Here is a 17455-nt window from a genome sequence, read left to right on the forward strand (position 1 = left end):
TTCCCTGCTTCCGGCCTGTATTGGTCGTTCTTCACGATGCTGGATTACTCAACTTCTGCTCTGACGTCTGCTTATTCTTCAATTCTAAACTATAGTGCATATCTCAGGAAACGCCAACGACATTGCAACACGGGCTCTGGACTGGATGAGTGAAGACACTCATTACAAAGCACCTGTTGATGAATGTCTTCGTGCTTTGCCAGTTGATCCACCCCATGAAGAAGCCAAGAAAATATATGAAGAACCCGAGCTACCTCATCATCTTATGCAAGTGCTTATGAAGCCATTGGCTGAAGGAGAAGCTCCACGGACAAACTTCCTTGTGAAGGATTTGATGTATGTGCCAAGAACAGTCTATCGTATTCTGGCCAAAACCTCAGCACCATCAACGGTGAAGTTGTGGGAGTCATCAAGAATCTGTTGTTCCACATCATACATGGTACTCCCATCAACATTCATGATTTCTTCATGAGGACTTTGGTCGCAGTGGCCCAATCACCTTTTGATTTGTAGTCGTATGCTCCATGGACCATGAGATTCATCAGATCCCGGTCTTCAGTTAATTACAAGGCTGATTGTCTAAGCTATCTACCAGAAGTTGAAGCTCTTTAGAGCAATATCTCTACAGTTCTTGGCAAGGGCAAGGCTATAACTGATGAAGGAATTCGCCCCCTTGATGGAAAATTACGTCAGCCTGTCTCAAATTGCACTGCTGATGAAACTGCTAGCCAGGACACTGCTGCAAAAGCTTCAAGACCATCTTCTTCACCAGAAGCACCACATGTCATGACGGACTGTGACACATAACGCCATTCGCAAGATGGGTTAAGTGTCAGTTTGCTGCAATTCAAGCCAATATGACAGTCACGCATAACACCGTCCGCAAGAACCGCTACTATGCCCATGAAATATTTGACAGAACATGGGCCATACTCTCGCACCTCAAGACAGATGAAGAACTTGCCTATGGATTTTTAGATGAACTTTGATTAGGCCGATCCGCCCAGGAAGAATTTCAAGAAAACTCAAGTTCCTTCTCTCATGCCCATCTCAGAGTCTTCATCGCGCACCACTGATAAAAATGAAGCTGTTGAAGACACTGCTGCTAGTCCCTCTGCTTCGTGCGCCCCCGACAACGCTAGCGCTCCCTTTTCTTCACATGATGATTTTCTTCAGGGGTGTTAGTCCTCAGCTTCGTATCCTTTTGGTCATTTGATGACAAAGGGGGAGAAGTCTGAGTTAGTCTTCAAGCGGGTCGTTATATGGGCTGTTTTTGCTAAGTTACAACTCTTGAACTTCATTTGATTCGCTCTTTGATGAGTTGTAACTTAAATAATTGTTGGTTGTCTGACTCTTTTGCTACGTTTTATATGCATGCTCTGATCCTTAAATATATCTGCTCATGCATGCACAATTTCGTCCGACACCAATTTTCATCATGCATTCATATTCTTCAAATACCTTATGACCATGCATGATTGGATTCCAAGATATAGGGGGAGATCTCCACAATTGCAACCTGCCATGTGCATTTACAATCCAAAGCAAATTCTTCATATGCACATCTTCAGGTGGAGTTCCTCAATATCTTGTAACCAATTTCTTCATACTTTGTACTTACACTTCAATTATTTACTCATGTTGAAAACCTAACCAATTTGTCATCAATCACCAAAAAGAGGGAGATTGTAAGTGCATCAAGTGCCCCCTTAGTGGTTGAGACGTCTTCAACGTATCTATAATTTATGAAGAATTCATGCCATATTTACAACAATATTATATGGTTTTGGTATGATTTGCATGGAACTAACCCGGACTGGCGCTGTTTTCAGCAGAACTACCGTGGTGTTGTTTTTTGTGCAGAAATAAAAGTTCTCCAAATGCGATGAAACTTTTTGACGATTTTTTGGGAACAAAAGAGGCACTTGAAGCTTCGTGGGAGGACCAGAAGGTGAAGGAGGTGAGCACAAGACACCTGGGCGCGCCAGGAGGCCCAGGCGCGCCCAGGTGGGTTGCGCTCACCTCGAGGCCCATCTTCGCGTGATTCCAACGCTAAAAAATCCTATAAATAGAGAAACCATCAGAAATAACCCTAGATCAGAAGTTCCTCCGCCGCAAGCCTCTGCACAAGAAACTAATCTAGACTCCGTTTTGGCACTCCGCCGGAGGGGAAATCATCACCGGTGGCCATCGTCATCATCCCGGCGGCCACCATGATGAGGAGGGAGTAGTCCACCCTCGGGGCTGAGGGTTTGCACCAGTAGCTATGTGTTAATCTCTCTCTCTCTCTCTCTCTCTCTCTCTTGTTTTCTTGAGATGTCACGATCTTGATGTATCGCGGGCTTTGTTAATATAGTTGGATCATATGGTGTTTTCCCCTCTCTATCTTGTTGTGAATTGAGTTTTCCCTTTGAGATTTCGTTTTATGGAATTGAATACTTTTATGGATTTGAGAGCACTTGATGTATGTCTTGCTATGAATTCCCATGGTGACAATGGGGTATCATATTGATTCACTTGATATGTGTTTTGGCACTCAACTCACGGATTCGCGAGGTGACATTGGGGTAATCTATGCATAGGGGTTGATGCACGTTCTCGTCTTTGTTTCTCCGGTAGAAATCTTGGGGCACTCTTTGAGGTTCCTTGTGTTGGATTGAGTTTTATGAATCTGAAATTGTTTGATGCATATCGTATAATCAACTCACGGATACTCGCGGTGACACTGGAGTATCTAGGTGACATTAGAGTTGGTTGATGTGTATCATATGGTGTTATTTTAGTATGAACTCTTGGTTAGATCGATCAGAAAGAATAGCTTGGTGTTATTTTAGTACGAACTCTAGGATAGATTGATCAAAAAGAATAGCTTTGAGGTGGTTTCGTACCCTACAAACAATTTCTTCTTATGTTCTCCGCTAGATAGGAACTTTGGAGTGATTCTTCATCGCACGTTGAGGGATGGTTATGTGATCCAATTATATTAGCATTGTTGAGAGAATGCACTAGCGAAAGTACGGACCCTAGGCCTTGTTTTCAAGCATTGCAATAACGTTTGTGCTCACTTTTGTTACTGGCTGCCTTGCTGTTTTTTATTGTTCCTATTACAAAAATCAACATCTACTATCATTACGATACTTGTATCATCATCTCTTCGCCGAACTAGTGCACCTATAAAATTTACCATTGTATTTGGTGTGTTGGGGACACAAGACACTTTTTATTATTTGGTTGCAGGGTTGTTTGAGAGAGACCATCTTCATCCTACACCTCCCATGGATTGATAAACCTTAGATCATCCACTTGAGGGAAAATTGCTACTGTCCTACAAAATTCTGTGCTTGGAGGCCCAACACGAATCTACAAGAATAAAGTTGCCTAGTAGACATCAAGCTCTTTTCTGGCGCCGTTGCCGGGGAGGTGAGTGCTTGAAGGTATATCTTAAGATCTTGCAATTGAATCTTTTTGTTTCTTGTTTTATCACTAATTTGGTTTATAAAAATAAAATTACAGAAAGATGGAATTGAGGTGATCTCATATTGTTCATCTTTATAATGTCTTTCTTGAAAATAATGGATCGAAAAATTGTGCTCAATTGATAGAAGAAGAATTCAATAAAATGATTGGCATGAATGATGAGCATGATTGCAATGTTGTTAGTATGAATTCTATGAATATCCAAAATGCTAATGATGATTGCATGCCTCCTATTTATGATGATTGCAATATTTATGAAAGTGGGTTTGGAAGAGCGTCATCTTTAGATAATAATTATCCCACTATTTTGGAGGGTGTTGAATTTTATTATAGTGATAAAAGTGGATTTGGAGAGGTCATGACTTTATTTAGTAACAATTCCACTATTTCGGAAGAGGTTTCAATTGACTATGATGAGAACAAAGTTGCTACTTATGACGATTATTGTGCTGATACTTATGTTATAAAAATTAGTGATAATTATTGTCATAATTTTGAATATCCATTTACTTAAAATTACTCTTTTAATGTGGAAACAGTTTATAGTATTCGAGTTTCCTATGATACTCCCACTATTATGAATGAGAATAGAATTGCTTATCTGGAGAGTAATCAAAATACTATGCTTGTGGATCATGAAAGGAATGCTTTGTGAGATAGTTATATTGATGAATCCATTCATGATGCTACTGAAAATTATTATGAGAGAGGAACTTGTGATTCATCATGCTCTCTTTATGTTTCAATTCTTTACTTTTATGCGAGCATCATTGCAATCATCATGCCTAACTAAAAAGGCATTAAAGAAAATCACTTGTTGGGAGGCAACCCAACACTTTTACCTACTGTTTTTGTGTGTTCACATGATTAGGCTACTGTAGTAATCATGTTTTATAGCTTTTGTTTTAATAAAGTACCAAGTAAAGCCTTTGGGATAGTGTGGATGATAGTTGACTTGATTCTGTGCAAAAACAGAAACTTTTGCTTCCAGTAACAGAATTGTTTAAATTCACTGGAACGTGGTAAAATTATGATTTTTTACAGATGGTTGATATAAAAATTGCATATGTTGTCCTAATTTTTCAGAATTTGTGGATTTACAGAAGTATGGTCAATCTCCAGATCATTACAGACTGTTCTGTTTTTGACAGATTCTGTTTTCAATGCATAGTACGCTTGTTTGCCAGTTTCTATAGCTTATATTACTCAATATAAATTGTGGAAATGATAGGGTACAGTAGGCATTGTGTGATATTGATCTTGTCTTGACAGTACCAAAGTGAATGATTTGCTCTTTATCATACTAACCAATCTCACGAAGTTCCGTTAAGTTTTGTGTGATTGAAGTTTTCAAGTTTTGGGTGAGATATTGATATGACGAGAATAAGGAGTGACAAGACCCTAAGCTTGGGGATGCCCAAGGTACCCCAAGGTAATATTCAAGGAATATCCAAGCAACTAAGCTTGGGGATGCCCCGGAAGGCATCCCCTCTTTCGTCTTCAACATTATCGGTAACCTCACTTGGAGCTATATTTTCATTCGTCACATGATAGGTGTTTTGCTTGGAGCGTCATTTTCTTTTGTTGAGATTTGCTTGCTGTTATTTAGAATAATGTTTTGCATCTTTTATTTCAATGAAAGTGGCAAGGATAGCCTTCACCATACTTATTTTGCAAGTATATGAGTTGCAGTTTCAAAACAGAAAGTTTATCGCTGTTGCAAAAATTCCCGAGAAAAGTCAGAATGTGATAAAATGTTAATTTTTTGCACAATAATATATGATAAATGTTCTACAGTGTGCTAAATTTTCAGAATTTTTTCAGTTAAATAAGATTGGATATTGTTGCATCCTTTACAAACTGTTCTGTTTAGACAGATTGTTGTTATGTTTGCATTGTTTGCGTATGTTTGCTTGTTTAATGATTCTATTTGACGATAGGAGTATTAAATATGCAGAGGCATTTAGTATGCAATGTTAAATAATAATTTTAGTGATTTTTTACAGTAGAGAATGATAAGGTTATTGCATTGATTTATACTAACTTATCTCATGAGTTCTTGTTGAGTTTTGTGTGGATGAAGTTTTTAAGATTAGGGAAACCGTGATATAAAAAGGAATTAAGGAGACACAAGAGCTCAAGCTTGGGGATGCCCAAGGCATCCCAAGTTAATATTCCAAGAAGTCTCAAGCATCTAAACTTGGGGATGCCCCGATAGGCATCCCACCTTTCTTCGTCAACAATTATCGGTTAGCCTCGGTTGAGCCTAAGTTTTTGCTTCTTTACATGATGTGTGCTATTCTTGGAATGCCATTTTATTTTGTTTTGCTTGCTGTTTTAATAAGATACTTAGATCAGAAGTTTTTTAAATAAAAGAGAATCCTCAAATAACTACTGATTTACTTAACTAGTCGCTTGATCTTCACTTATATCTTTTTGGAGTAGTTTATCATTTACTCTCGTGCTTCACTTATATCCTATGAGTAAATTGTTGAATGAATTGAATGTCATGAAGTTGAAGTTATATGTTCATATCATGCCTGTTGGGGAACGTAGCATGCAATTTCAAAAAAATTCCTACGATCACGCAAGATCTATCTAGGAGATGCATAGCAACGAGAGGGGGAGAGTGTGTCTACGTACCCTCATAGACCGAAAGTGGAAGCATTTTACAACGCGGTTGATGTAGTCAAACTTCTTCATGTTTCGACCGATCAAGCACCGAACGTACGACACCTCTGAGTTCTGCACACGTTCAGCCCGATGACGTCCCTCAAACTCTTGATCCAGTAGAGCGTCAAGGAAGTAGATGAGTTCCGTCAGCACAACAGTGTGGCGACGGTGATGATGAAGTTATCCGCGCAAGGCTTCGCCTAAGCATTGAGAGAATATGATCAGAGGCGTAAACTGTGGAGGGGGGCACTGGACACGGCTAAGAAACAATGTTGTGTGTTCTAGCGGTGCCCCCCTATATATATATATATATATATATATATATATATATATATATATATATATATATATGAGGGGGAGGGAGAAGCAGGAGGCGCGCCCCAAGTAGGAGGAATCCTACTTGGGGCCTAATCCTATTCGGCCTCCCCCCTTTCCATGTTTTCCGGAGGGAGAAGGAAAGAGGAGGGGGAGAGAAGGAAAGGGGAGGACGAATTGCCCCCTTTCCTTTCTCTCCTCTCCCTTTCCTTCCCCCCTATTCGGCCATGTATGGGGCGCACCAGCCCACTAAGGGCTGGTCTGTCCCGCCCTAGGCCCAATAAGGCCCATATCTTGGCCGGGGGTGTCCAGAACCCCTTTTCGATGACCCGATACGTACCCGGTACCCCCGGAACACTTCAGGTGTCGAAATACTATTGTCCTATATATGAATCTTTACCTCTTGACCATTTTAAGATTCCTCGTCATGTCCGTGATCTCATCCGGGACTCCGAACAACATTCGGTCATCAAATCACGTAACTCATACAATATAAAATCGTCATCGAACGTTAAGCGTGCGGACCCTATGGGTTCGAGAACTATGTAGACATGACCGAGACACCTCTCCGGTCAATAACCAATAGCAGAACCTGGATGCTCATATTGGCTACCACATATTCTATGAAGATCTTTATCGGTCAAATCATAAAGACAACATACCTTGTTCCCTTTGTCATCGGTATGTTACTTGCCCGAGATTCAATCGTCGGTATCTTCATACTAGTTCAATCTCGTTACTGGCAAGTCTCTTTTCCATAATGCATCATCCCGCAACTAACTCATTAGTCACTTTGCTTGCAAGGCTTCTTATGATGTTCATTACCGAGAGGACCGAGAGACACCTCTCCGATACTCGAAGTGACAAATCCTAATCTTGATCTATGCGAACCCAACAGACACCTTCGGAGATACCTGTAGAGCATCTTTATAATCACCCAGTTACGTTGTGACGTTTGATAGCACACAAGGCATTCCTCCGGTATGCGGGAGTTGCATAATCTCATAGTCAGAGGAACATGTATTTGACATGAAGAAAGCAGTAGCAATAAAACTGAACGATCAATATGCTAAGCTAACGAATGGGTCATGTCCATCACACCATTCTCCTAATGATGGCATCCCGTTTATCAAATGACAACACATGTCTATGGCTAGGAAACTTAACCATCTTTGATTAAAGAGCTAGTCTAGTAGAGGCTTACTAGGGACACAGTGTTTTGTCTATGTATCCACACATGTATCAAGTTTCCGGTTAATACAATTCTAGCATGAATAATAAACATTTATCATGATATAAGGAAATAAAATAATAACTTTATTATTGCCTCTAGGGCATATTTCCTTCAGTCTCCCACTTGCACTAGAGTCAATAATCTAGTTCACATCGCCATGTGATTTAACACCACTAGCTCACATCTTTATGTGATTAACACCCATAGTTCACATCTCCATGTGACCAACACTCAAAGGGTTTACTAGAGTCAATAATCTAGTTCACATCGCTATGTGATTAACACCCAAGAGTAATAAGGTGTGATCATGTTTTGCTTGTGAGAGAAGTCTTAGTCTACGGGTCTACCACATACAATCCGTATGTATTTTGCAAATTTCTATGTCTACAATGCTCTGCACGGAGCTACTCTACACTACTGCAGGATGCTGCTAACGCGACACTAGGATCAGAGACCCTTCGACGAAACTGTGTGCGATGCCATAATCGCAAACGGTGGTGTAAAAAAACCGTCAAAAAAGGTGCAAAACGTTTGCGATGACGGATGCATCAAACACGGTTCCGATTTTAGCTGCGTGTGCAAAGGAGGGCATACGGTTGATCCAGACGAACTGTTTGCGATCAGACAGAACAACAGAAACGGGTAGCCATATCTATGCGTGTGATATACGTCATACGGTTCGCTCCGTTGAACTGTTTGCTATTAGGGAAAGCAACAGAAACGGTCAACCATATCAAGGTGTGTGTGATATACGGCATACGGTTCAATCGAATGAACTATTTTCGATTAGGGAAGAGAACATAAACGGTTAAACTTAACAAGATGTGTGTGATACGCGACAAAAAGGCCCGGAGGTTAATTCGAGAACAAGTAAACCGAGGTTAATTTGACATACATGACTTATAAGTTTCACAAAAATCATATCACTTTTTTTGGGAAACATTTAATTGCGTTGAATGTATATAATTCTCCGCCCTATTAGTTGAATTAACCTCGAGGTCCATGTTTTGGAAACATGTCGTAAAGTAACGAGATAGACCTTCATTCAAGCCAATCAACATGTGTTCAAAAAACAAAAATTATCAGAAAGTAACAAAATAGACCTTCTTCAAGCCAATCAACATGTGTACAAAAAACAAAAAATGTAAAAAATTACAAAATAAGGACCTCAAGGTTAATTCAACTAATATGATGGAGCACTACATACCGTCAACGCCATTAAATGTTTACAGTGACCCATCACATATATTAATTTAACATCGAGGCCACTTCCTATCCGGTCACCCATCTGATGACTACTCCAGCCTCAGCACACTTAACTTGGGAGTTCTGTTAGATGAGCTATCGGTAGGGAAGCTGGTCCTTGCTGCTGTAGGATCCCTCTTTGCATCCTCTATTGGGCACCCGGATGACCGACTGTTGCCGCCCAATGGTCAATGCCATATCCCCCGCTTTGCAAACGGGTGTTCTATCAAAACCGTTTGTGTTCAAGAGATGCACAAATCCTGCTCTCACTTTGCATACGAGTGTTCTATCTAAAATGTTTGCGATCAAGAGCCATTAAAACCTATAGCCATTAAAACCAAGACACGTGGCATCACGTGAATGGTTAACATAATGCACACGGTTTAAATTATACAAACGTTTGAGATATTAAAGTGGCAGCTATTTTTTACAAATGCCTTTGTTGGCTGTTATTTGAGTGCGCCTTCTCTCAAAATGAACACGAAAAATACCACAACATGTTGGGTGCCATTCCATGATAGCATGCCAAGTTTCATGAATTTCAGACGAGTTTTGGATTTACTAGAATTTAAAAACCAGGTATCTCAATGTTTGCGGCCGAATGACGGTGGCAGGGTGTTTGACATTCATTCCCATTTCTTGCATGGGACCTAAGCATGCACCCAAGGACAAAGATTTGATTTTTCAACCAATTTATATGCACTGCAGCATGTGCATGTAGTTCAAATTTGAATTATGCACATAAATGCATTGAAAACTCACTTAATGCATAAAAATGTCCAAACGAACCCCGAAAAATCACAAAAAATAATACAACACTCATGTTGTTCTATGTTGACACAAGAAATTTTTTGAAAGCAATAAGAGGCAATGGATATCGTTTTGTCCCCAAAGGTAGGGCATTCCCTACTGAAACCATCATGCTTGTTGTGAGAAGCTCTGGTTTGTGAGAAGCATATACCCAAACCTGCCCCAAATGGGACAAAAAATTACCACGGCATGTTGGTGCCGCTCCATGATAGCATGCCAAGTTTCGTGAATTTCAGACGAGTTTTGGATTTACTAGAATTTAAAAACCAGGTATCTCAATGTTTGCGGCCGAGTGACGGTGGCAGGGTGTTTGACAATCATTCCTATTTCTTGCATGGGACCTAAGCATGCACCGAAGGACAAAGATTTCATTTTTCAACCAATTTATATGCACTGGAGCATGTGCATGTAGTTCAAATTTGAATTCTGCACATAAATGCATTGAAAACTCACTTAATGCATAAAAATGTCCAAACGAACCCCGAAAAATCACAAAAAAATAACACAACACTCCTGTTTTTCTATGTTGACACGAGAAATTTTTTGAAAGCAATAAGAGGCAATGGATATCGTTTCGTCCCCAAAGGTGGGGCATTCCCTACCGAAACCATTATGCTTGTTGTGAGAAGCTCTGGTTTGGGAGAAGCATATACCCAAACCTGCCCCAAATGGGACAAAAAATTTACCACGACATGTTGATTCCGCTCCATGATAGCATGCCAAGTTTCATGAATTTCAGACGAGTTTTGCATTTACTAGACATTAAAAACTAGGTATCTCAATGTTTGCGGCCGAGTGACGGTGGCAGGGTGTTTGACATTCATTTCCATTTCTTGCATGGGCCCTAAGCATGCACCCAAGGACAAAGATATGATTTTTCAACCAATTTATATGCACTGGAGCATGTGCATGTAGTTCAAATTTGAATTATGCACATAAATGCATTGAAAACTCACTTAATGCATAAAAATGTCCAAACGAACCTCGAAAAATCACAAAAAATAACACAACACTCCTGTTGTTCTATGTTGACACGAGAAATTTTTTTAAAGCAATAAGAGGCAATGGATATCGTTTCGTCCCCAAAGGTGGGGCGTTCCCTACCGAAACCATCATGCTTGTTGTGAGAAGCTCTGGTTTGTGAGAAGCATATACCCAAACCTGCCCCAAATGGGACAAAAAAATTACCACAGCAACTTGATGCCGCTCCATCATAGCATTCCAAGTTTCATGAATTTTAGACGAGTTTTGGATTTACTAGAATTTAAAAACCAGGTATCTCAATGTTTGCGGTCGAGTGATGGTGGCAGGGTGTTTGACATCCATTCCCATTTCTTGCATGGGACCTAAGCATGCACCCAAGGACAAAGATTTGATTCGCCCCCCGCGTCGCCCTCCCCACTGGCGACTCGGGAGGCGACGCAGCCCTTGAGTGCTCCCTCCCCTCCTCCCCCTGCCGTCGCCGGTGCTCCGCGCCGGGCAAAGCCCTGGTGGATCCGGCGGCGGCGGGACTTCGCTCCCAGGCGGCCTCCCCCCTCGAGCGTGGGGCTCGACGAGGCTGACGGAGCTGCGCTTCTCTGAACCTAGGGTTTTGCGACGGTGGCCCCAGATCCAGAGGGTCGGGCCTCTGGACTGGCGTGGCGAGCACATGGGCGGCGCGGCGCGACCCTTTGGGGGCGCGGCTGCGGCTTCTTGGCTGTGCCCCGGCGGATCCGGGCGGCGGAGGCTGCGGGCCGGCGCGGCAGCGGCCATGGTCGGCGGCGGCAAGGTGTAGGTGGCTGCTCTCCGCGACGGCGCCACTAGCCCTGCTCGACGCGTCCCCTTCGATGGCTGGCCTTGTCTGGCAGCCATCCAGCAGCTGCTGCACTGCGCTGGCCTGTGCTTCTCTACATCGACAGTTACAATACGTGGTTTCCCTCTCGGTGCCCGTGGTCCTCTCTGGCGATCTGCTTCCCCATCTCCTGTTTGCTCTGCTTCGGCAGTTTTGGGGTTCTGGTCTTGGGCCGGGCGAAATCCCTGCGCGGCGATGGCCTGCACTGACAACGGCGACACCTGAGGGTGCCGTTACCTCCATGGAGGCGCTGTCATGGCCCGGACTGGACCCTCTCCTCGGGCATCGGGGGAAACCCTTGGTCCAGTCCATTGGACAAGGCAGCGGCGGCTTCTCAGCGCCATTCCTTTCTTGAAAGCACTGCTTGGGTCGCACTTGGAGTCCCCTATGCGGCAGCTGGAGATGGTGGCCTCCCCGGTCTTTCTGGCGAGGTTTGCTGGTAATGCGATGCTGTGATGAGGGCTAGAGGATGGAGCGTGGGCGTCCGGGGCGCAATGTACACCGGCGCCGGCACGTCCAAGACGATGGCTTCGCTAGTTTTGGCTGGTTCCTGCCATCCACCTGCCGTCTCCTAGGCACATATGGGTGGAAGGTAGGTTGGCCCGGTCAGCCCTGGAGATGCAGTCTTCTTCGGAGGCGCCTCGCAACGGCTGTGACGCGGCCTTGAGGCTCTGTGTCTAGCTAGCTTGCCATTCATGGTTGGAGGCTGGACAAGGCAAGACCTTTCGTTGTTGTGGTCTGTAGTTGGTAGCACCTCCTCACCTGCTTGTCTGGTGAGGATGATGGTGTGTGTGCTTGTGTCCCTCCTCCTGGGAGGTTGTACCTGTACTGCTGTTCTCTTCCTGTTCAATGAAATGAAACGCAAACTCTTTTGGGTTTTCTCGAAAAAACAAAGATTTGATTTTTCAACCAATTTATATGCACTGGAGCATGTGCATGTAGTTCAAATTTGAATTATGCACATAAATGCATTGAAAACTCACTTAATGCATAAAATGTCCAAACAAACCGTGAAAAATCACAAAAAAATAACACAACACTCCTGTTGTTCTATGTTGACACGAGAAAAAATTTGAAAGCAATAAGAGGCAATGAATATCGTTTCGTCCCCAAAGGTGGGGCGTTCCCTACCGAAACCATCATGCTTGTTGTGAGAAGCATATACCCAAACCTGGCCCAAATGGGAGAAAAAAATTACCACGACATGTTGATGCCGCTTCATGATAGCATGCCAAGTGATTTTCAAACGAGTTTTGGATTTACTAGAATTTAAAAACCAGGTGTCTCAATGTTCTCGGCCGAGTGACGGTGGCAGGATGTTTGACATTCATTCCCATTTCTTGCATGGGACCTAAGCATGCACCCAAGAACAAAGATTTGATTTTTCAACAAATTTATATGCACTAGAGCATGTGCATGTAGTTCAAATTTGAATTATGCCCATCAATGCATTGAAAACTCACTTAATGCATAAAAATATCCAAGCGGACTACAAAAAATCACAAAAAATAATAGAACACTCCTGTTGTTCTATGTTGACACGATCAAAATTGTGAAAGCAATAAGAGGCAATGGATATTGTTTCGTCCCCAAAGGTGGGGTGTTCGCTACCGAAACCATCATGCTTGTTGTGAGAAGATCTGGTTCGTGAGAAGCATATACCCAAACCTGCCCCAAATGGGAACGAAAAATTTACCACAGCATGTTGATGCCGCTCCATGATAGCATGCCAAGTTTCATGAATTTCAGACGAGTTTTGGATTTACTAGAATTTAAAAACTAGGTATCTCAATGTTTGCGGCTGAGTGATGGTGGCAGGGTGTTTGACATTCATTCCCATTTCTTGCATGGGACCTAAGCATGAGATCGCGACCCTTTGTCTCGCCCATTGTAGCACATGTGTCGCCCAGGGCATAAGGGGCGGGGCGATTACCATATATAACATAAGACCCCAAGGACAAAGATTTGATTTTTCAACCAATTTATATTCACTGGAGCATGTGCATGTAGTTTGAATTTGAATTATGCACATAAATGCATTGAAAACTCACCTAATGCATAAAAATGTCCAAACGAACCCCGAAAAATAACAAAAAATAACACAACACTCCTGTTGTTCTATGTTGACATGAGAAAAATTTTGAAAGCAATAAGAGGCAATGGACATCGTTTCTTCCCCAAAGGTGGGGCGTTCCCTACCGAAACCATCATGCTTGTTGTGAGAAGCTCTGGTTTGTGAGAAGCACATACCCAAACCTGCCCCAAATGGGACAAAAAATTTACCACGACATGTTGATGCCGCTCCATGATAGCATGCAAAGTTTCATGAATTTCAGACGAGTTTTGGATTTACTAGAATTTGAAAACCAGGCATCTCAATGTTCGTGGCCGAGTGACGGTGGCAGGGTGTTTGACATTAATTTCCATTTCTTGCATGGGACCTAAGCATGCACCCAAGGACAAAGATTTGATTTTTCAACCAATTTATATGCACTGGAGCATGTGCATGTAGTTCAAATTTGAATTATGCACATAAATGCATTGAAAACTCACTTAATGCATAAAAATGTCCAAACGAACCCTGAAAAATCACAGAAAATAACACAACACTCCTTTGTTCTATATTGATACGAGGAATTTTTTGAAAGCAATAAGATGTAATGGATATTGTTTCGTCCCCAAAGGTGGGGCGTTCCCTACGGAAACCATCATGCTTGTTGTGAGAAGCTCTGGTTTGTGAGAAGCATAAACCCAAACCTGCCCCAAATGGGACAAAAAATTTACCACGGCATGTTGATGCCGCTCCATGATAGCATGCCAAGTTTCATGAATTTCATACGAGTTTTGGATTTACTAGAATATAAAAACCAGGTATCTCAATGTTTGCGGCCGAGTGACGGTGGCAGGGTGTTTGACATTCATTCCCATTTCTTGCATGGGACCTAAGCATGCACCCAAGGACAAAGATTTGATTTTTCAACCAATTTATATGCACTTGAGCATGTGCATGTAGTTCAAATTTGCATTATGCACATAAGTGCATTGACAACTCACTTAATGCATAAAAATGTCCAAACGAACGCCGAAAAATCACAAAAAATAACACAACATTCCTGTTGTTCTATGTTGACATGAGAAAATTTTTGAAAGAAATAAGAGGCAATGGATATCGTTTCGTTCCCAAAGGTGGTGTAGCGGTCCAACCTCAAACTTTTAAATCTCTGTGCATAAGTGTCATCCCTGGATCGGTAATGCTGACACACACAGTACTTGAATGGATTTATAACAGAGTAGCAATCACACACTTATTACATAGAATGTCTCAAGAGAGAACTTATTACCGTAAATATGGCTTAAGGCCATCTAAATAAGATAACAGCGGAAGGCTTGGAAGATAAAGTGAGTCCATCAATCCCAACGGCATTGCTGAGTGCATGACAACGACGTAGCGCACCTTACTCTTCGGCTGAAAAGTCTGCAACATGATATGTTGCAGCCCGAAAATGGGTCAGCACATGGAATATGCTGGCAAGATAACACAATAGAGCAAATGAACAAGTAAAAGCTATCACTACATGCATATATGGCTGGTGGAGGCTCTATGGTTATAATATTTTGCGAAAAGCCAAATTTTCCCTATAGCAAAGGAATATATTTTATTTAACTATCATGGTGGTTGAAACATTGAGAAGGTTCCTCCAACTCAATCCCAGTTAAAAAAAATAATTATCAACCCAACAAATTAACTTAGAGTGATGAGATCAAATCAATAATTCAAGTACCGGATACACAAGATGTCCATAACCGGGGACACGGCTAACCATGATTAGTTTGTACACTCTGCAGAGGTTTGCGCACTTTTCCCCACAAGACTCGATCTCCTCAGTTGAATTTCTCGCACTACATGGTGTTTGAGAAACACATGACAGAGACACAGTCTTTCAGAAGCAATAACTCTAACCCTGGGTAGACAGTACCAAACTACATCCCCTACATCTGCTAGCCTACCACTGGAAGAGGTCATGGAACATACTCAACTATGCTAGTGCCCATAATAGCTTGTGGCTGCACACGGAAGTTTCTAGCATGAATAATCTTATGATCCCTTTGAGCCTGGGTGGCGAGCCGTAGAATAATCACACGGGTCCTCCGGGATATCCTAGGACAACACTGGATTCTCCAGGTGCCCGCAACCAATCCACCCAGATGTGTATTTAAGTAGCCACCTTAAGTATACCATTAATTAACAATCTCACATCTGTCATGGATACACTCAAACCCAATCCACGTCTACGAGCATAGCATGGCAATATAAGCATAGCGTAGAAGTAACTCCCAAAGGTTTGGTAATAAAAGGGCAATAGGTTCTACCTCATCATCTAATTCCCAAAACCCACAAGTTAATCACATCCTAATCATGCAATGTTTTAGGATTGTATCTAATGCATAAAAACTGGGTATGAAAAGAGTATGATCAATGTGTTACTTGCCTTGCTGATGATCCGCAAACCCTAGAGCCTCGTAGTAGCACGCTTCGCACTCCGGGAATTCTATCACAAACAAACAATAGCATACATAAGCACTCAAGCAATTATGCACGGGTAAAACTCAAATAAGAAGATCAAATCTGAAAGCTCAACTGAAGAGATTCGATCTGCAAAAAGAATCAATCAAATCGGAGCTACGGAACTAAAACTACGGTCAAAAGAACTTCGAATTCAAATATGCTTGAAACCAAATTTTTAAATTTTCAAAACCTTGTTCAAGTTGTTTAAACAGAAATAGGGGCTCGAGACGAAGATTTTGGCGTTGGTTTCACTAGATTTGGACAAACGGTTGAAAAGTTACGAGGGTTTGAAGATCAGGGGCTAATCTGCGATAAAAAATCGCAGATAGGTCCCTAGCCTAAAATAAAAGAAAAAGAAAAGACTAACAAACGAACATTCGCTGTGTGAACCTAACCGGCGAACGACGTTCGTTAAAACGAACGATCAGACGAACGTCCGCTAAATAAAATAAAGTGATGAGAAAACCGATCTAAGAAAATAAACCGGAAACTTAAAAAACCGGGTGGTTAACCGAAAAAAACTGACCGGTCAACGGCGGCGGCGACGACGCGGGCGGCGGGAGCGGGCGGCGCTAGGGTTTGGGGCGGCGGGGTGGCTAGGTGGGCTAGGGCAGCCTCGGCCTCGCCTTATAAAGGCCTGGCACGGCAGTGTCCGGGTCGGGCACGACCCGTTAGGTCGGTGCGCGTTTTTTTAAACGGACGGAGTAAAATAAATAAAAGAAATACCAAACGAGGTCCAAAAATCCTGAAATAACTTTTCACGGTCCTCTAATAATATTTCGGACAAAGTGAACATTTATTTGGGCTAAAATGCAATTTTAAAAAAAATGCATATTTTTCAAATCCAAATAAAATAGCAATAAAACCCAAATAAAATTATTTATTTGACTTTAACATTTTTCCTCCTATATTTCATTTTTTTGGAGAAGTCATATTATCTTCTCCTATATATTTTAATTAGAAATATTTCAGAGAGAAAAATAATTAAAACCAAAATGATCCTTGTTTCGATATTTGAGAAAATTCAAATATGAAAATCGTGAAATCCCCAACTCTCTCCGTGGGTCCTTGAGTTGCTTAGAATTTCAAGGATTGCAAAACAAAATGCAATAAAATATGATATGCATGGATGACCTATGTATAACATTCCAAATTGAAAATTTGGGATGTTACAAACTTACCCCGCTTAAGATGAATCTCGTCCTCGAGATTAGGGTTGGCTAGAAATAGGTGTGGGTGGTCTTTCCGTAGATCATCCTCTCGCTCCCAGGTGGCTTCATCCTCGGTATGGTGGCTCCACTGA

At 41.9% G+C, this 17455-nt stretch overlaps 1 pseudogene; it reads right to left on the reverse strand.

Annotated features, from left to right (window-relative positions):
* Positions 1 to 689: 689 nt before the first annotated feature.
* On the reverse strand, positions 690 to 11828 carry LOC123120517 (uncharacterized; annotated as a pseudogene).
* Between the last annotated feature and the right edge of the window lie 5627 nt (positions 11829 to 17455).

The sequence above is a fragment of the Triticum aestivum genome, chromosome 5D (genome assembly GCF_018294505.1).
Source record: "Triticum aestivum cultivar Chinese Spring chromosome 5D, IWGSC CS RefSeq v2.1, whole genome shotgun sequence".
Classification (NCBI taxonomy): Eukaryota; Viridiplantae; Streptophyta; class Magnoliopsida; order Poales; family Poaceae; genus Triticum; species Triticum aestivum.